Below are 22381 nucleotides of genomic sequence, written 5' to 3'. Positions count from 1 at the left end.
CTTGCTGAGATTCTGGGTAGGAATCCTTTTATTCTGCAATGCTAGTTTATGATCATTCTTACCAAAATTAAATAAAAATAAAATATTTATATTTGTTGGAGACTTTCCCCTCCTTTCTTTGTCTATGTTATTTTAATGTATTTGAAACACCAGCCTCTACCCAACATTTGGTGGCATTTTCTACTCATTTTCTTCTCTTACTGCCATACTGAAGAAAAGGGGATCAGTTTTCATGACAAAAATGCTTAGAAATATAACAGTTAGCATTAAGAAATTAGGTAAAGCTACACTTCCCTCAAACACCTCCCATCAATACAACCTGCCTGCAGTGTTTCTGGAATCAAACTACTCAAAAGAATACTGAAGTCTAGAGAAAGCATTATCTGGTCATCAGTGAACCAACAACGAGCAAACTCTTACAAAAAATAACAGAATTCAGAAATATTGCATACTTAAGAGACATAGCTCACAGAGAAGCCAAAGCTAGCAACTGAGTCCCTGAAATCAGAGAGAAATAGCATACCTCATTTTTATGTAAAAATTTTTGGATTGACTTTCATAGTCAACATGCTAATGTTGTTAAATGTAGTTTAATAACATTATATTCCTTTTTTTTTTTTTTTTCACAAGCAGTTGAGTTATTCAACATCATTTTCCTAATATATTTCAATGTTAGTTCAAAATATATTATAAAATATTTTAGTCTTTAATAAGGAAGATTTGTTTCATAGAGCTAAACAGGTTGTTTTTGAAATGTCACAAAATATTTGAAATGATAACTACATTAGTTCTGGCTACAAATGGTGAGAATAATCAGGAAACACTTAGATTTCACTTTTCCATAAGAAAATTTTTGATTTTTTTTTCTAAGATAAAACTTGTGGTTTTCTACTGCAGCACCTACTTGTGAAGTAGATGCTAGACTTGCAGAGTTTGCAAATGCTTCGCTTGCCTTGTTATATAAAGACATTTTTGTGAGCATACAGTTTTCTCTGAAATTGCTGAAAGCACTCGAGGTAACTGCTCAACCTGCTCTTCCATCAAGTGCCAGTCACAGAACATTATTTTAGACACAAACACAGATAACAGAAAGAATAATATTAAATCTCAGTGCATATTATAAAACTAACTTCTTCCAATGCACATGTAAAGTCATATGTTCTAGGAGCAAATTCAAGCAGATTGGTCATAGGAATTCTGAGCTGAAATGCTGAAATGACAGGCTTTATAATCTGAAAGGATTTTCTTTTTGTATCATCGTAATAGTAACATTTTAGCCATTTCCTGCCTTTTGTGCCAACCCTGGAAATTTCAGTGCTCATGGGAAAACCGAAATGCATTATGCAGGTGTTTGCAAAATGAATGAAAGTGATGTCAGGAATAAAAACATAACATTATACCAAAGACATTATAGTATCTGCTAGGCAAGGAACTTTTCGTCAAGTCCAGAGTTAGAGCAGATGTCTTTATAATCTGAACCATGAGATAGCTTTTTGGAGGCATGAATAAAAAGCTTCTAAAATATAGATTAACAAACCTTAGTCATCATCCCCTTAAGTATGTGGTAGACCTTTCTAACTAGATGTAAAAGATATATTCCTTGTACTAAATGTCACAGTAGCTAAACAAGCTAAAGCAACTGAATAACAAAGAATAAAAGTAAATGTCAGGGGATACTGTAAAGCTGCTATTTATTTGTTCCCAGGGCCTCTATAATGTCATAATTGTGGAAGTAAACTTGAGAAGGTTAGTTGATAGAAACCCTAAGGAAAAATAAGAACTTTTATAATATTCTTCAGTGTGTATGAATTATATGGAACATAGTATTGTCCTTTAGCCTGAAATAACCTGAAATAATTTAGTAACCATGAGAATATTGAAAACCATCATAGGATTCTGGTTGCATTTTTCTTCCTTAGAAGTCTTATATTTGAAGGTAATCGCACATAGTGTATTTGGTTTGACACTGGCATTTTTGGCAATGCTCTGTGCCAGGGGTCACATTGGCTGGGAAACACAGGAGTGGACTTCTGCTAAGTCATTTAGAAGAGTAATCTTCAATATAATAGGCTTCTAAAGCAACTGTTATTTTAATCTTTGTAACAAGTAGCATTTTAAAAAGTGATTTTCATCTTCTAGTAACTCTGTAAACATTAATTAGTGTTTGACAAGGTCATGTATTTATGATGAGTGCTGTTGACTATGAGAAACTGGCTGCCTATGAGAAGCACTTCTTCATTATAGTACATAATTTTCTTATCAGTTTTCTTATGGGTAGCATACATCATGTTAACAACAGCCTGAAGAAGGATACACAATTGTCTTTCAGAGTTGCCACTTACGAGTCCTGAAAAATTTGATAGAAATTTGGGAAAGGCAGGAGCTTTAAAAATCTGTTCAAAAGTAATCTAATTGGTTTAGATGCAAAATTACAAATTTCAAAGTTTGGTCTTTTAGGGGAAGTAATTTTATTTCACCTTAAAATTTGATAAACTTTTACATCATGTTTTCAGTTACCTCTAGCTAACTAACAGTTGACCTAATGATCACCAACATCTACTAGGCTGACATTTAAAACCCATCTGACATTAAAACCCATTTAGTGATAGCAGGGATTTAATCTTTACCCCCCCCCCCCACACACACACACACATATACACACACAAAGATAATAGTGCAATTCCAAATTCCATACCTTTGCATAACAAAGACATGCAATGTCAAATGTATCTGCATCTTCTCAGACAGGCTTGTTGATTTATTGAGTACCTAAGGAACTGAACTGTAGGAGTAGAAGAATGGAGAGTAGAGATTGACTTTTGCATGTGGAGCTACCACTTCTTCTAAAGGCTGAAGGGAATAAAGAGGAAGATCAAGACAGTCTGCTTAATACTTTTTAAAAAATTTGATCAATGAGGTTTTGATTATTTTAATTAGGCAGATTTATGAATCCTTTATCACAACTGCAATCTATTTCCTTTAGAATGCAGAATATGTATCTAGATAGCATTCACTTTTTCTTTTTTTCCTTACTGAATACATTCAGTGGGAATCCTTGACTGACATACTGTGCGGTTTTAAATACTTTGTCCTGTATTGTTCTACTGTGCATGGTAATTTCATACAACAGTTTTCATGTCCAATATTTAAAAAGTTAATAATTATTCTTTAGCATATCTACTTTAAATTGTTTATTTAGGGTATTAGGTAGAGTCATTATATCACTAATGAAGTGTTAAAGTTCACTGCAAAGGTATGAAAACTTGTTTTCTGTTAAAGATTTTAAGGTAGCGAACCTACTGATTAGCTGACAACATTATGACAGACTATAATGGAAACTTATGTTAGTTGCCCTTTCTGAGACAGATCTATTGTAAAGTTCACATTGAACTGATGTTTCTGTTTGTCTTCATGTACATATCTCACTATATTGACATTAGCAAATATATTGCAGATCTGTCACTTACTGATCTTATGTCTAGTAGTAAACTTCCTTGTTCTTAAAGAATGACAGATATAACTTGAATAAAACTTAAAAGATATAATGGCTATAACATACTGATTTACCCTATGCTATAAAGAAATATGGGGCATCTCAGAGCTTCTTGCACAAAAGAATTATTTCATCACTGCTGAGAGACACTGTCTGAATTTTCACTAAAAAGTGTTAACCAGAAGTCAGTATTTTCATTGCAGCTTTAGAAGGCTAAAACAATTTAGGAAATTGATTGCTACTTGTCAGTTTGCTGTAAGGACTTCAGAAGTACAAATCAAAATCAGTTGGGCTAGAAATATAATGTATCATAACACCAGTTCTAAAATCATTTGATAAGACTGATCTGGATTATAGAAGAACAGAATAAGAGATTTCCTTTTGTACAAGCTGTATAAGAAATATGTGCAATTTAATATTTTGAATCCAGCAAGATACATATGCACATGAATAATTTCAACTACATGTACAGCTGTATTGATTTCACAAATTAATAAACATCCTTCAGTGCATATTATCGAGCTGACCATCTCCTGTGGAATCAAAATTTTAAAGTTGAAATGTCCTGAAAAAAACACAATATCTTATTCTCCTAATGGAATTTAATTCTCCTATGAAGACAGGCTGACAGTAGGGGTAGTTAATCTTGGAGAAGAGAAGGCTCCAGGGAGACTATAGAAAACTACAAGTACCTAAAGGGGGCCTACAGGAAAGCTGGGGGATGCTCTTTGTGAGGGAGAGACAACTAAATTAAACTAAACTTTTTTTTTTTTTTTTTTTTTTAAAGTTGTATGTTAGATATAAGGAACAAATTCTTTATTATGGGGGTGGTGAGGCACTGGAACAGGTTGCCCAGAAAAGTTCTGGATGCCCCATCCTTGTAATTGTTTAGGGCCAGGTTGGACAGGACTTTGGGCAACCTAGTCTAATGGGAGGTTTCCTGCCCAAGGCGTGAGGAGGGGGAGGGATGGGGTGGTGGGAACCAGATAATCTTTAAGGTCCCTCACAACCCAAATTATTCAAAGATTCTATGATTCATATTTATTTATTAATAATATGGAAATAGCAGATCAAATTCATTGCAATTCATTTACAATTTACTATAAATTATGGATTATATGTACTAATTTTGTTTTCTTTGTATTGAAAAATCTGTTTTTCTGTTGATGCTAATGTTCAAACTATTAGCTTTCTTAGATTAGGAAAAAAACAACTATGAATAAGGAAGATAGTACAATGTGGCTTGTACTACAATACAAAATATTTATTTTTAGTTTATAAAAGTTTAATAAATGTTGTGTGGAGGATTAAGTAGTAGATACAAATAGTATAAGATTGCATAAAAGCAAGTGAGTAAAAGCCATGACTAATGCGAGAACCATTTACTTCTTGCATTCTATTACAATAGATAACACTAACAAATCCTTCTTTAACCCTTTATGAATTATGTACACATGAAAAGGTAATATACATGGAATTAGCTGCCAAAATGATACAAGCATTTTCCATCATAATTACACCTTGTTTAAGTATCTGTTTACTTGGATTATGAGTTTTATGATCGTGGCATTTTATACTCATGCTATTTGATTACATAAGATTTTGTACCAAGCTACAAATAAATACAAACTTTGCCTTAGTTATCCAAAGATGAGTAGAACTTCAAGATCTCAGCATGTGCTCAGATGTTTCAATGGGATTACACCGTTACTAAACTTAATGGGATTCTGATTTTTGTACACAGGCAGACTTTATTGACCAGTAGTTGGAAGCAAACTTCACGACCTTTTAATCTTTTAATGTTTTGCAGGCTGCTACTAGGGTTGTTGTAAAATGAGGGCCAAAATATTATTAAAAATAAATAAATAAATAAATAAAAAGATGAATTATCTTACACCACATGAATTATTTTCCATCACTTCCTACCTTCAAAACTCACATGCATGTTAGCGCATATATTTACATGCATTTGTATCATTTTCTCCATCAAATGAGTAGTTCACTGAGAATCACAACAGCTGACCTTAATTGCCACAATATCTGTATAATTCCACAGATTTTTATTATTTTTTTTTAATTATCTGATCCCAGAATTGCACGATCTATATAATGCCATAACCCTTTGATTCAAATGTGGTCATATCTAATTAAGAAAACTACACAATGAATAAAAACAAGGACAGTATATGAGTGCAAATTAAAGTTCAGAAAAGCATATTTTGCTTAGTAGAAAGAATTTACTATTTCAGGTAATACTTTCCCTAATCTGAAATGATAGAGAAGTACATTCACTCAATTACTATAATGGTTATCTATAACTAATGTTATCTATTCTCAAAAATACATTAATTAATTTATTTTTAACACACACACAAAAAATCTTGTTTTTCCTTGCTGAATAAGTCTGGTTTAGATGCTTTTGGATTGGAAATACTACTTTCTTCATTGCATTCACTTTTGTCCTTGTATACCCTTCAGGTTCCAGACAGATAGATTATTGCTTCCCTCAGAAAAGGGATTTGATTAATCACCAGATCGTATGTTTTATTCAAAACCAGTGCCCTCCATACTTGATACAGAGTAAATTAATGAAAAAAAAAATCACATAATTTGTGCAGAATATTTTATTAATTGCTTTTTTTTTTTTTTAGTTTTGTTTGTAGCCTCAAAAATAAAAACCAAAAATCAAGAAAGAAGAGAACTACATTTAGGGTCCTGATTTTTGAAGAGCGGGTTGAAAGGAATTTAAATCTCATCAGATTCTCTTACAGAATTAACTGACTACATAAATAAGCCTCCACCAGCAAAGTACTTGTGGTTTTGAAACATCCCTTGCATGATTTTCTTTTCTCCCACACAACATTTTAATTTACTGAACAGTCTGCCCTTTTTGGTGTGCAAGGATTTTACAGTAATAAGCTACTAAGGTACATGCTATTAGAAAAGCAAAGAACAGATATTTCAGTTCTGGTTAGTGATGTTACCATTCTGAAAGTGCAAAAAAAGTATGAGTTTGGAAACCTTGGCAGTTTATACATTGAACATTGAGAAACATATGGAATAAGGCAAAAATATTCATTTGTATCTATGTGTTAATGTTCAGTTTATAAAGCCTACTCAATTTTTAATATAGCAATGTCAAGTGAAGTCACCTACCACAGAGAAAAAGTTTCAGAGTGAAACCTGCACACACCCAACACAATGAATTAGATTAGTAGATGTAAGATGTTAACTTACATACTCAGTATGTAAGTACTCAGTAGTGAGTATGTAAGTTAACATGTTACTCCTGCCATGTGATATGAACATAGAACATTGAGGAAACACTTAAGGCTAAGTCTTCCTGAGCCAGATAATAAACAACTAAGCAATAGCTTTAAAGATGTTCAAAGTTGAGATCACCCAGAATTTGCTCGTGTGTGTACACACTAATCACTTTCCCAAGTGCTTAGGAAAAGGATCAGGCCAGCAAAACAAGCTGACCTGCCCAAAACTACTGACCTATTCAAAACTGTATTAATGAAGCAAATGTGTTCTTGGGTTGGATAGCTACAGTTTACTAGAGAAAAGAAAGGATGACACACCATGTCTGAGACAATGTTCTCTGAAATGTAGTTGGTTAATTATTGCTCATCACAGATTGTGATTGTGATAAACTAAAATTTAATGCATGTGGCTAATCCTCTTTGGTTCAGGTGTTTCAACAATATGTAGCTAGCAAGATAAGATGCAAATCTATCTGTGATTATCAGTATATATGTGCTTTAAATGAATGTTCTGTTTGCAAAGGATTTAAAAATATTTCTGTCTCCAAAATTAAGATAATTATTTTGAACTTTTCTTAAAAATATAGACAAATATTTGATGCCTGTAGATTTGATTTGATTGCATTATGATATATGAAGATAGACAAAGTTTTAAAAATAAAATGTAAAATCATTTCAAAATTAAACAAATAAACAAATAAACAACAACATAGATTTTCTATTTGGTAAGTGTCCAAAAGAAAAGGCTCAACGATGTCATGATTTGGAGTCTTATTTGAAAATATCAAAGAAACTAACCTAGTTACATCAAGGAGTTTCATTTTAATACAATATAATAATCTGTTAGATGCCATGGACACTTTACTTTACTTATTGCCATTTATTCACTACTATTGTGTTGCTGTAAGTGCTTTTAAGCATTTCCAAAAATAGATCAAAAGGAATCTTTGTGACAGTTTGACAGTTTTGTTTTGTATGTGCAGCAAAGAGAACGGAAAACCAATACTGAGATGAAGATTTATACCTAAATTGGCTGTCATTGTTGGGGCAGAAACTAAACACACAGAAGCCAGTCTTGCAGTATTTCTATAGAGCAAGATTGTGAATGTCATCCAGCAGTCATGCTCCTACTCTAAACTGGCCTTTCAACCCTTTGGGGAAGTCAGTCTTCTTTTCTGTCAGCAAATATTAGTAAGATAGAGACAAAAAACAGTAACAGAAATTAACACAACACTGACCAATTAGTAACTCAAGGGTAAAATTGTAACATGACATAAATTCACTCTATCAGTTCTGCCAAATCATTTCTATTCTGATTGCTACAAATAATATGACTGTAAGTCTCGTTATTATTAAGAGGCAGAATTATAAACAGCCAGAGGCATAGTCTGTCTGTACTAGGTACCAGAGAAATAACTATTGCTCTCTAAAGCTTGTTATAATTAGTACCCTAATGACCAAGACCACTGAAATCAATAAAAGTTTCCTTCAAATACATAAAATATGCTTTTATTCAGAGATTTCAACATGTATCTAAAAACAAAACATAATATGAGAACTCCTTATAATTAAATATTTAGTGATTGCTCTTCACAAAATAAATAGTAAATAAATCTGTTCTATGGATTTTATTTATAGGATGCTCATTTTCCATGAGGTTATAGACTAAAACCTGAGTCTGACTACTCACAGAAGTAACTGTCTTTTCTTTGGTACTTTGAAACTATGTCTTCTGCTTGAACATAGTAACAGAGTTTTTGTTTTTAGGTAATTTTTTATATAAAGAAAAAATATCTATTTCATTTTAAAGAGAAGAATGCATTGCCTAAGATATATGCTTTTTACTCATGGTTAGGTAATTTTGTATCTTTAAACTTAAAAATAAATAAATAAATAAATAAAAGAATCAGACAAGGAGTGATTCCTTTGCTTCCACTGAATTAACAATAATGTCATATTTTTTTTCACAAATGCAGAACCATATCCATATTTATCCAGCTGATCATATGAAAACCTACTAGCACCCACACAGATAATAGGCCAGATGGAGAGTAAACTTTCTTCTATCTGTTGGCAAAATATAGAAAATTATGCTGCAACAAATCTCCAGTCTGTCCAATGTACTTTTGTTCATAGAGCCACTTATTCTGCCTTATTCGGCCCTTCAAACCAAATGACAAGTAATTCTGCTTAATAATGAGAAATGTTGAAACTTGACTGTAAAATGAAACTGGAAAAAATAATTTTTTTCAAACATAAAAATTAACACTTTTTTTTTTTTTGATCACAAGTACTTTTACAGTTCATTGAATTCAAAAATGATGTAAAGAAATTCCAGATACTTCAAACTAAAAGGAAGATCCAAAACATAATTTAGAAAAGGTTAAAATGTCCATTTCAACCTAAATGTCAAATCAAAACACAGAAGTATTATTTCTATGGTCCCTAATCTTAAGTACCATGTATTCTTAAGCCCTGTTGTATTCTAAGACCCCTGTCTACACAAATAATACTCCTGTTTTGTAGCTGTCATTAGGTCTTTACCCAAATGCTTGCACTCTTTCTCTCTGAATAGGTTTTTCTGTTCAGTTTCCAGTTTGATGTTCAAACTCCTACCCACTGTTGAAAAGGAGGAATACAGGCATCCTATGTAAGCTAAATAAGACAGAATGTACTCTGCATTTCCTATAACTCTAAAAGGAAAAACCAACAATTATCCAGGATTTAGTGTTTGTTCTAGCCTTAGTCTTTGTCCCTCTACAGGAGAGAGTGTAGAAACAGTGCTTTGCAGGCCTCACTTTTCCCTGTTACAAGTCTTCTGTCCCAGGAGAGGCTGTGTGTAATCTGTCCATGTTACACAGACAGGACAAAAACAAGACTCTTAGCAGCTGTGGATCATTTCGGCCTGAAGTACTTTTGAAGAATTCTATCTGTGTACAATCAGAATGAATTCAAAATAAGCCAGTTTGTTATTGTGTTTCTGCTGAACATATCAGACCTGCTATTCTGTGTCACATAGAAAGTGTCATTCAGACACCAACAATTTTCTGGGTCATACACAATATTGCACAGATTTTTTTAAGGGAGAATTACAAAATGCAGCCCTAAACTCTCTTTACAAAGTTAGGGTAGGCTGCCTTCATCATTTTTCAATTTTTCTTCTCAAGAGCTGTTTCACAAAACTTCTCCATACTACATGATGTTTCTAAACAAGTAATTCTATTTATTTAATTGAGAGAGGTCCTTCTGGTCCTGGAGTTGAATAATGCTGGGAAATATACTTACTAGTAATCAAAAGTACATCTTTATAATCAAAGATAATGTCATAGATTTGTAAAATTACATGTAATTATTACACACAGGGAAATGGTTTGAATAAGTAAACTTTTCTGAACCAAAAATTATTATTAAAAGTATTTTTTATTATTTTTATTGTTCCATATACCATCATTTTTACAGATTTTTCAACATGTCGGCTTATCACTATGATAATACCAAAAATATGAGTCTGGTGGTAATCAAGAACACTCTTTATAACTGAGACAAAAGAAGGCCAAGCATCTTATGTATGGTATCTGACAACTGTTCCAAGTAGCATCTCCCAGTTCCACTTGAATCCAGAGCTGAAAAGGCTGTCTGCACAGCAAGGCAGATAATGCAATACAAATTTGTGCAAATCCTTGCAGCTTGTTGCCCTTTCAGGTTGGCTGCATAGAATCATAGAATGGCTTGGGTTCAAAGTGACATAGACCTTATAGACTATCTAGGTCTATAACCCCCCTGACCCACTAGATCAGGTTGCCCAGGGTCTCATCCATGGTCATGAACACTTTCAGGGATAAGGCATCCACATATCAGCATTGATACGTGTACATATACACCCCACTTGCCCTGATTTCCAGAAAAGGAAATCCAAGTACATATCTGCACTTCCCGTAGGTCTGCAGAAACATTTTAAGCAACTTCTACAAAACTGAGATAAATAATGAAAGAAATATTTTTCATGTAAATATAAATATATTTTGATTTTTCTTTCAGTTGTTTTTTCTTGGCCATCCTACTATGCTTGAGTCCTACCCCAGAAAAAGAATTGAAATGAAACAAAATGAAATGAAAACTAGAATAGAATAGAATAGAATAGAATAGAATAGAATAGAATAGAATAGAATAGAATAAGCAATATAGTTCAGTTGGAACAGACCTACAAAAACCATCTCCAACTGCCTGACCACTTTAGGGATAAAAGTTAAAATTTATTAATGACATTATCCAAATTCCTCTTAAACACTGCCAGGCATGGTGCATCAGCCACCTTGCTAGGAAGCCTGGGAAGTTGTAGAGAGGTACAGGGTCTCCTTTGAGCCTCCTTTTCTCCAGACTAGACAAACCAAGCATCCTCAACCTCTCATCATAGCATGTACCTCCCAGCTCTTTTATCAGTTTTGTTGCCCTCTGCTGGACATGTATCCTTGTATATTGTGGAGCTCAGAACTGCACACACTATTCAAAGCGAGGCTGCAAAATACTGATTTCAATTTAGTGATTTTTTTTTTTTCCAAAGCAAGGAGTAAAACAAACTCATATTTTACCATTTTTTCTCCTAAATACTACTTCTAATTCTTTCATTTCCTTGGTTTTGATGCTATGTCTGAGTTTCGGTAACCTGCTCTTCCAGTGTGCTATCTCCTTGTTTGGAGCCAAGCTGTTTTTTCTCATGGCAATTCTTCCTTGATGTGTACAGTGGAAGTTAATGAGCTCTCCCAGTACATTTTGGTCTTCTGTGAAATCTTTGTATAGTTTGAGAAAGCTGGTTTTACTTAAAAGTCCAACCACATGTAGAGTGGGGATCTTCTGAAGACATAAAACAAATGTTATGTATATGTCTTCTTTTTTTCCATTCGTAACCTTGGAAACTGTTATAAAGCATTATCTTTTGAAAGTGACATTTCTATGCAAGCAGTTCTGTACACTATTTTCTTCTGTGTCCCTATCTGAAGCTGACAGAATCCATACCTCTATTCCATGCCAAAGGAACTAAAGATTTTTTCCTTCTAGAAAAGGCTTTTTTTCTTTGATTTCACCACGATCTTTCTTATCTTCTTCTAGCTGTTGTTTTTCCTGGCTTGCTTTGGTATAACTGCTACTTTTCATTGTCTGAAATCTTTTACCAGTTAACTTCTCTCAGTTCCTGTTTCCCTGCCTTATTCTTGTTTTACTCCTGTTTTGTTGTTATGTTTCCTGCTGCTTAGCTTTTCTAGCAGTTGCTTTTCTGGCTTATTCTTGTCTCACTGTTATTTGTGATTTCTGTTAAAAGTCTCCTACTGTTTAACTTTCTCAAGTGGTTGTTTCTGGGTTTATTTTTTCCACTTCTTGAATTTGCTGTTAAAAGTCTCCTGCTGTTTATCTTCTTCTAAGTGTGGCTTCTATAAACCATTCTCTTCTAACAAGTATTCAATACATTCAATGTCTGGACCAAATTTGGGGGTAAATTTAGAGGATTTCTATGTAGCCACATTGATCTGAGCATGAAGAGGAGAGAGGCCGGATTCAGTCCTTAAGCATTTTCTAGCAACTATTTTTAAAAATAGAATCTAAATGTCTTCAGATTAGTTCCCTGCAATGGAAATGGCCTTTCATGGGCTTTTAAGCTAAGGAGTCTGGAAAAGAATTTTACATAATAGACTTTTCCTTCTCAATAAAATGGCATGTTTATTTTTTGTAAAATGTCTTAGAAAGATGTGAACGTTTGCAGTAGGAATGCCTAACCTTCATATTTATTTATTTATTTATTTATTTATTTATTTATTTATTCATTTCTGATATTTAAAATCATTTTGATTTTTTTGACTGATAACAGATCAGGATCAAATGTGTGTTCTTCACTTTACCAGCACATTGGAAAGTAAACAGTGAATGAGACTCCCTTAACATCTCTTGCTGGTTCTGTTCCATCTTTGGTAACTTACTTGCCTGGCCAAAGCCAACAGCAGTGTTCAACAGCCAATATTCAAGGCATTTATTTTGGAAGAGGAAATCAGTAGTTCAAGTCTCTGCTCCAATAAACATTTAAATATTGATATGAAGTGGAACAGTTCCAGTTGGAAAAACTGAGACATATTTATCTTTGAATATCTTGTAGCATACCACACTATGAAGTAGAGATGTAAATTCACCTGGAGTTTCCACATCTGAACTGATTAACAATTTAGTTATTCTGAATTGGGCCTCATTGCTGTATTGTGTTTTGAAAAATATTTCAAAAGATTCCAATTTCATCCAAGGGGATAGCGAGGCATGAAAAATACCATTTTTTTTCATAGAATATTTCATACTACAGTTGGCGTCATTAGAAATTCTAGTGTCTTCTTAACCTAAGTGGTGTACAACTAGATTCTAATGTAGCTTGTAGGATACTAAGTTTTTAATGACTTGTTGACTCGTTTGATACCCTACTAACTTAAGAACTAGTTGAAATCTCTTATATTCTAAGGACTGTTATGAACCTTTAATGTAAGGAAGAGTTTTATAACACAGATAGTATTTATTTTTCTTGCATATTTCATGGATGACATCCCCTTGCCTGACACATTATAAAATACTCTAAGGTACCAACATTTATTTGGATTATAGTTTTGTGCACTATGAAGTAGTTGCAGAAGCTGCTAAACTCTTCTGAAAATCCTTAGTGTAACTGCACGATTATAAAAAATATAAAAGAAAAAATTTGAATGTTTTTAAAAGTAATAAAAGTATAACATTCTCCTTTTAATCCTGTTTCATTCACAATATATTCTCCCTGCAACCTTAACCTTAAATCATTTGTTATTATCACTAGAACCTCACCAAAATCTTCACTTTCAATTTTGCTGGAATTTTGCAGAGTTCATCAAAATTATGTAAAATGATCACATTCATTCAAATGGATGCTTTTAGGCCATCCCAATACTGTTTACAATGACCATAAGTGGAATAAACTGAGCTAAGTGAAATCGTGCCTGATTTTTTTTTCCTATGCAATACCATTGCCACCCTCTCAACTTTACTGTGTACTGGCTGAGTAGTTCCTGATTTTTCATAAATAAAAAATAAATCCAAAATTTTGTTTCATGTTGTCCCGGATTGAGATATATGCAAGTAAATCACCTTTGCTATCAATATAGACACTGAAAACAATGATCTCTATCACAACTAGTCATTATTTTTTATTTGGGATCTCTTGAAAATGTTAAAAACAAAGCTATTCTTTGTTTCTAAGCAGAAACCAGAGCTTGGAAGGCATCATCATTACAGACAGCTATTTTCTCCTCTCCTCTCCTCTCCTCTCCTCTCCTCTCCTCTCCTCTCCTCTCCTCTCCTCTCCTCTCCTCTCCTCTCCTCTCCTCTCCTCTCCTCTCCTCTCCTCTCCTCTCCTCTCCTCTCCTCTCCTCTCCTCTCCTCTCCCATTTCCCTGATCTGCTGTTATTTTTCAAAGTGGGAAATTGGGATAGTGAGGAGAGAAGGAGAGGTACCCAGGACAACTATTTTATTATTTTTAATCAGAAAAAATCAGCAATGTCAGTTTTGTCTTCATCTTCATCAGTTGAAAGCAATACACTTTTTCCTTAGGAAAGGAAGAGTTTTCAAATAAAAAATGGCAGCCCACAGTGTGAGCAGTGCTACCATGCCTGTCCTCTGAAGCAAATCTGTATTTAAGACATCTTGAGCTAGTTGCACCTTGTAGAAGGGGAAAGAGAGCTGATTTCTCAGTAGCACATAATTTAGTAATGCAGAAATATAACAACTCATTGGCTTCAAAATTCAGTCCTGTCTTCCAAGATACTTACCTTCCAATTTCAGCAATGTATGCCTGAGGCATTCACAAAAGCTATTTGCATAATCAATGTGGCACTGGATCCAACCTATAAAAGAGAGGTTTTTACTCGCTTGCAACTAACAGCAGAAATGAATCTACACTTTCAAAGATGAATTCTTTAGCTGTCAAGATTTTAGACAGCATCACAAACAAAATGTGTATGTTTTCTTGAAAAAGGCACAACCACACATACTGATACAGTTATGGCTTGAAAGCATATTCTTAACTATTGAAAAGGTCTTTGAATGAGAAAATTGTGAAGCTTTCAGTTTTAATAATGCCCTAGTAAAGAATGAATCAAGGAACTATAATCACTCAAAAACCTCATTTCTTATAGCCCTGAGTGTCAAGGGCATTTTTTGTGTTCTTGATAACCACAAACATTGACATCATTGGTGTTCCAGATCAACAGAAGTATATTTACTTGCTATGCTATTTCCTATGGTATGAGTGAAAGCAGTGTGAAAAGGTTATATAAAGTAAGCTACTGCAGCTGTTGAATATTTTTGCTTGTTTCAGAAAACCTGAAAATGTCTATCTTTTCCTTTTTTTCATTTCTATAGTTTCAAATGTTTTTCTATTCCTGTACTAAGAAAAGGAAAAAGAAAAAAAAAAAAGAAAAAAAAAAAAAGAAAGAAAAGAAAAAAAAAAAGGGGGGGGGAGATTGGCAAAAAGAAGTTAAATTTGTGTGCTGAGGAAGTGAAATGATATTAAGAAAATCGAGGTCCCAACTCCTGTAGATATTGAACAGTAACTGGGTGCTCAGCTGCCTTTTCTTCCTTTGAAAGTCTCTCACTTCACTTGCTTAGATGTTTCCTTGGTTTTAATCAGTAAGGAAGAATGGCAATGTCGCCATCTGGAAAACAATGTTGGAGTGGACTCTGGGGTTGTGAATGAAACTAAAGACTGATAGAATGAGGATTAAAAGTCATCTTAAGTACATATAGTACAACAGTCTAAAATTTATATACCAGGTCCCAAAAGATTATCCAGAAAAGAAATTATCTTTAATAACTTCAAATTCCTTATTCCTAGTTACCTAGATTTATTTGACATTTCTAGCATGGTCCTGAATTTTCCTAATACATTTTGACTGCATCAAGCAATTAGCAGCAAAAAGGACTAGGTTCAAATTTAAAGAAACAGCTGATAAATAACCTTGTGAACCCTGACATAGAGAACTGAGACTTTCTGGGACCCAGTGGTGTCATTTCCTTTGACAAAAACTTGAATCAATTGCCAGAATAGACGCTATTTAATTAAAAACAAAACAAAAGTAAAACATGAAGGTAGATAAATATTGATAACTTTAAAAATACAAATGCATTTTACAGTCCACTTTCATGAAGTTAGCTGAGCAGCTACTGGGCCAGCTGGTTGCTTCACCCCTATCTGCAGCAATGACTCACACACAGCATGGGATTGTCAAGTCCTGAGGTCCTGTCACCTGTCATGTTGGGTGGCAAGGCCCAATTCAAGCTGCCACCAATCTTGTAAAATCAGCTGCTGCTTCATTTCACTAACCATTCATTGGTTAGCTCTGTTCCATTAGAGCACTTTACCTAAGTTTTTGTCATTTCAGCTTTTAAGAGTGGTTCATGCTGAAAACTAACATAGTTGTAAGATTCTTAAACAATTTCTTCAGTGCTTCAGGTCACAGAATATTTTTAATCTTTCCATTCTGTTTTCTGGGTTATAACTTTTCCACTGAGACTGGGAGGCCTAGATTTAATAATTTTTCAGCCTAGGAGTAAAATTCCTCTTAATTTTTTTTCCCCTCTGTTTTTGACATGTCTCTTTCCTTCCTTTCCAAACATAATCAGTTAATAAATATAGAAAATATATTCTTGGGGTATATTTAATGTATTATTTCTACTCATTTCTGCCTTTACATTGCAATGTAAAACTGAGGAGGAGGAAAACACAAGTTCTGTGTTTTTCAAGGAATTTTCTCTAAGTATATCTTATGAAACAACAAGCGACCAAAAAGAGTCCTACAGAAGGAACAATTCCACAAATCACCTTCTGCTGAATTTCGACAATAATGAGAAGAACTATTGGAGCCACTTACTAGATGATATGTGTTGTTACAGATCTCACAAGATCCAAGTTCCAGGTTGTGTACCATCTGAGCAATTCTAGCCCATGTCTCTCATTTCTAGAAAAGAGGCATAACTACTAGCTGGCAATAGATAAACTATGAGTAGAGACACCTTCAAGACCCCTTCTTACAGCTAAGGCACTCTATATCTAAGAATGGAAGTGTTAAAGCACCTTGAGAAGCTATGTAAAATAAAATCTATAACACAACAGTTTATCTATTCAGCTGGAAAGACCACGGCTTTGTTTCCAGATCAGGAGACTACTTACACATCTTCCATGAGTTGGACATTTGATATGAAACCCAGCTCTTATCTCTTCCATGAGGTCAACTAACAAAGCAATCATCTAGGATGTGACAGACTGTTCCAATGGATATTCACTTACACTAACTACAACAGCTTTACCAGTATAATGAAAGTATTAACTGAATACTTAATCTCAAATAATTTTCTGGGAGGTGAGAAGAATGGTTTCCTATCTGTCCAAATCATGCACATTGAGGATCTGAAAGGCACCTGTCAACATTTTATCTCAGATTTCCAGGATGTGAACTAGCAGAGGAGCTTTTACCTCAGATATGAAGATGAGAACGATTTAAACACACAGCTTCAGAAGAGCTAAAAGCACCTGAGCAGAGTCAGCCGTCTTACTGCTTTTGAGAACAGTTTGGCTTTCTAGTTTCTAAAATCTGTTGTTAGAGATTTTCTCTCTTCATTTATTTTTGAACCCTGCCTGTGGGTCTGATTATCAGGAAAGTAACATAAAGCATAGGTATGTATAAAGTTCCTATATAAAGTTCCTCAGGGCATTCAGTACCTGTATATCCTTAAAAATCTGTCCCTAATATGACTCCACAAGATCTGCGGGGATTTTTCTGAATTAATATAAGAGGCCAGATAAGCTGTGGGCTATCTTGTTTTCTCCTTGTGAATATAAAAACTTCCCTCAACTATAGAGGCAGAGGTAGCTGAAGTTTTGTTTTAGAGAGTTAGCTGCTACAAGCTTTTTGTCAATAAGTTCTTCTTGAGGCATTTTGCTTCTGCATAGGTTGTCTCTAAACAAATTTCTTTTCCTGCTATATTGTGACTCATGTAGATTCTGTCTATGGAGATGGCTCTTCAGTAGCTTTTTTATTATTTTTATTATTTTTATTATTTTATTTTATTTTTAACAAAGTGTGAGGGTTGCGGCTTGTAGGGTCAACTTGGAAAGCAGGCAGCAGATGTGTCTATAAATACCATAGCGGTGGGCATAATCATAATGTTATGTTGGCTATCAGCCACAGCATAGCATTTCTAGAGAACTAAAGGTTGCTTACTAAAATATAAACACATTTATTTTTTGAATCATTCCTACACATATTCTATTGGCCTAAGAAACTGTAGGCTAAGAAACTTAAGTTTGAATACTACACATATTCAAACTTTTTTTTTTTTTTTTTTTTCCTAGAGTATCTGTATATGGAGATCCATATTACTTCCATCTACATAGGTTACAACTAGTCATATAATCAGGAACACCAATCCCTAGCAGAGTAAAATTTCTGTTCACTAATTTCTGTTCAACAGAAGCTTTCAGTCCCAGGAAGGGCTTAAATACATGTATATGTAATCTGTCCAATATTGAACATAGTCTTTGGAGCTTATAGTCTTAAGTGAAAGACTATGAAAATTATAAGGCAGATAAGATTTTGTTGTGTGGCCACCATAAGATGATTTTTGTTCTTTGAAAACTTTTTAAATTATTGACCATTTAAATTAAAAAAAAAAAAAAAAAAAAAAAAAAAAGATCCTTGTTCATGTAGATCTCACAACCAAAAACCTTCCCATTTTATTTTATTTTATTTTTTTATCAGTTGTTATTCTTCTAGTCTTAATATACCATTAGATCAAAAACTTTTACAGAGCAATAATTAATAAGAACGTATTTGTCAGGACAGATGCATAAATGTGTCAAACAGATGTTGCAAGAGCTCAGAAAATGCTTTGAATTTTAAAATTCCAGCATAGATGTAACTTTTTTATTGCTATTATTTCTACTGAAAAGTTAGGCAAAATCAGCATAGCCACTTTCATTTGTTTTTTATAACTTTCCTATTAGAAAGACAATTGATTTGTGTGTGCATAGATGCCTAATCTGGTTAATGAACACCCCAGCCAAATTAATGTGGATTTATTGTCCATGAAAAGTGGGTTAATTGAATAATAGCCATTGATACAAATGGCTAGTAGGTATTTTACTATATGCACATCTCACGTTGACATATTTTGCTGCAACATAAAACATAGTGAAAACAAGTATATTGATTCACATTAAAGTTGATTAATCTCGTTAGTGTAATTTAATTGTCTGTAAAATTAGTTGCTAACAGTAGGAAAACTTAGTCATTTGTTATAAATGTCTGTGTTAAAGTGAAGAAATTATTTTATTGAGTGTTATACAAATAAATCCCAATTTTCCAAATATACATATTAGAACAAAGGGTGGTGTCATTCGCAATTACAGGAAATACTATGAAATTACAACAAATAGCATTTCCCATTGTCATCTAAGTTAATTATCGGACTTACTGTATTCAGCAGTCCATGTTACAGAGCAGTTTAAAGTGAAAGCCACATAAAAGAATTCATTATCAAAAAGAGAAAAGGGGACATAATTGAGAAATGCCAGCCACTGTCTGCATCCTCAATAGAAGAAAAATGGACCCTATCGCATAATGCCAACTGTGGCTATGTTTCCTAATTTTCTTTTTGAGGACACTAAGCAATAGATTGGATTAAAAAGGAAGTGCCAAAGCCATTATCTTTTACTTTCAATAAAAACACACTGTGTCCAACTGAAAAATGCCACACTTCATCCCCCTTTTCTTGAGAAAAATAGTAGAACCAATTTGAAAAAAGCTGGTCTGTGCATCTTTTGCATTTTATGCTTTCTAGGAAGGAACAAAAGGACATTATGTGTCCTTAAAAAAAAAAAAAAAAAAAAAAAAAAAAAAAAAACATTACTTAAAGCTTTGAAATGAGGCCACTCAATGGGTCTGATGAACATGCTTTACTAAGTTTGATGTTCCTCATACATGTAAAATGCTATTTTTCTTCTGAAAGATAGAACAGGATAGAACAGAGGGCGTTTGAGAAATGTCAACATCAAAACCTAGAATACTTATTTCATTGAATTTCAAAGTAAAAATAGCCACATCCTACAGTTTCTTAGGCCAACCAACAGTGGCCTAACAGTCCTAGCATTTGTAGATTATGTGTACCCTCTAAACTGAAGGAGAAATGACACATGATACTGTTTATTTCCTTTATTCATAGAAATGCAGAAGCCTTTACTGGCTACAAGTTATAAATGTGATGGTATCCAAGTAGAGATACTGTGTCAACAATGCACATCACACACCTTTTCCTTCTAAAGGGTTTCCTAAAACTAAGCCCTAAACCATGAACTGGTGTCAGAAGTTAAAAATTACAGCTATCTTGCTTGTGATTGTAATTCAGGCTGGATAGAAGAAAATCCCAATTTATGGGAATCATTTGGGAGGAGAATACCCTAACAGCAGCTCTTTGTTATCAGCTGACTCAATAAATTTTCAATATGCATTGAGATTTCATGCAGGAAGAGGAATACCATACTGTTCCAAGTACACCGTATAATCACACAAGTCCAGCCTAGCTGCAGGATCATTTACTGTCAGCTGTTGACTTCACTTAACAGGGTGGTGTATTCTACAAGAATTTAATTTGCCACCTCTGCTAAAGTATACCTGAATAGAGAGGGCCCTTTATCACCTTATGATGAGGTGAATGTCTTCGAAGTAGAATTCATCTCTGAAATAAATGCTTCAAATTTATTGAACAGGTGTCACGAAATGAAAGCTGCTCTGGTTACTTGTGGCTCTGTGCTCATTCAAGATCAGCTGGGAAGCAAGCACATTTGCAGACTGTAAAGGCAAGAGAAGTAGATCTGAGAAGCTATTCAGTAGATGCTATATTTTTGTGAAAAAATCCTTTCAATTTTATGATCTCAGCAGTCTGCCACTCCCTCTTTCAGTGAAAAGGAAATCTATCTAAATGTGCCTGCAGCTATACTGTGCCATTTTGCATGCAGCACAGCAATGACAAGGAGAGAATTACAGATTACTTGTGACCACACTGCTTCTCATAATGACCTTGATTCCTTGTCTCCCTCCTTTTCTTAAGTTATTGTATGTACAGAGATCAGCAGAGAACATCAGAAATACTTTCATTGAGAGGGAAGTTTTTTAGCTGAGCAAACAGGTATGAATTTCTGTAAAACAGGGTTGTACCTTTGCAGAACAGGTACTCTCTCCTTTTCTAAGCTCAGAAATAGTATTTTGCTAATGAAATGTCAACATCGATTTGTCCATTTATGCCACTGTAAAATTATATTCTCTTGCTTGATGTCAACAAGTTATAACAAAAGCACTATGACTTACTAAAAGCATATAGCAAGTAGACATGCATTGCATAGCCTACAGCACTCTTCATTCTCTGAACAGCTGTTTTTCACTCTTAAAAGAATAAATAAATAAATAAAATCTTATTGTTGGTGATAATTAAGCAGTAATATCCATTTTCTGTGCAGTTGTGGTAATATATTTGTGATAGCAAGATTGTTTTATTTATGCCAATTGTTTAGTTTGTGGTACTCATGCATACATTACCTAACATGAGTCCTCTCCAATCTGTTGGTAAGCAGTCATTGTTACTGTGGATTTTGTGAAATGGTAACTATATGAAATAAATAAAACAGAAAAAAAGATATTTTCTTGAATTGCACAAACATTTCTCACTAATGATATTTTTCTTCTTAGCATATTTGTCTCAATATCTATTTTTAAAACTTAGTTCCTCTGTAGAAAATTTGCAGGATAGAAAGATCTAATATACATGTATATCTATTAATCTTTTCATAGGTTTCTAATGTTGGGTGGGTGGCTGTATGTAAGAGAGAATTCATGCTGACTTACTCAAAGCCTACTTGTTCCCAGACAGTTCTTTTCTTGATCCACATATACAATAAACATAGAAGAAAGGAATTTTTGAAGTTCAAATTTCACTCAGAACTGACAGTTTAATAAGATACCATGGTTCTCAGTTACCTCCCTATTAAAATTTATACAATATTCAGTCTTTTTTTTGAAATGAGGACTGAAAATCACAGGCAAGCTTCATACTAAGAGGCTATCATCTTCATTTAATCAATAATACAAATACAAAAGATCACACAAAAAAAATGTTTTCTGTAAATGCTCCTGTGTAGTGCTGGAATAAAGTTAATTTCATGAATGGAGGTCATTTCACCTGCATCTTTGTTTGGATAACTGATAAAAAGATGGGCTAGTACGTATCATTGGGAAATCTGTTGTTGCTGGGGGAAGGTAGCAGTGTTTTGCTTTCCCACACTTTGTTCACACAGTTGTTTATCTACTAATTGATTAATTGACCATCTATTAGACTTCCCTGTTGTACTTGACTTTCCAGCAAATTAAATAATCTTGTTCTCAAATTGTTGCTAGTGGCAGTGGAGGTTCAGTCTGTTTTAGAAACACTGTAGTCTGAAGAGAGCTATAAATAGAGGCAGGTTATTTTTTTACAAAGCTTTACAATGAGTATCATAAATATCTGATGATTTTAATTTAGT

This window comes from Netta rufina (genome assembly GCF_964035555.1).
Source record: "Netta rufina genome assembly, chromosome: 8".
NCBI lineage: Eukaryota > Metazoa > Chordata > Aves > Anseriformes > Anatidae > Netta > Netta rufina.
The sequence above is the reverse complement of the archived record's forward strand: the minus strand, read 5'-3'. Positions refer to the sequence as shown.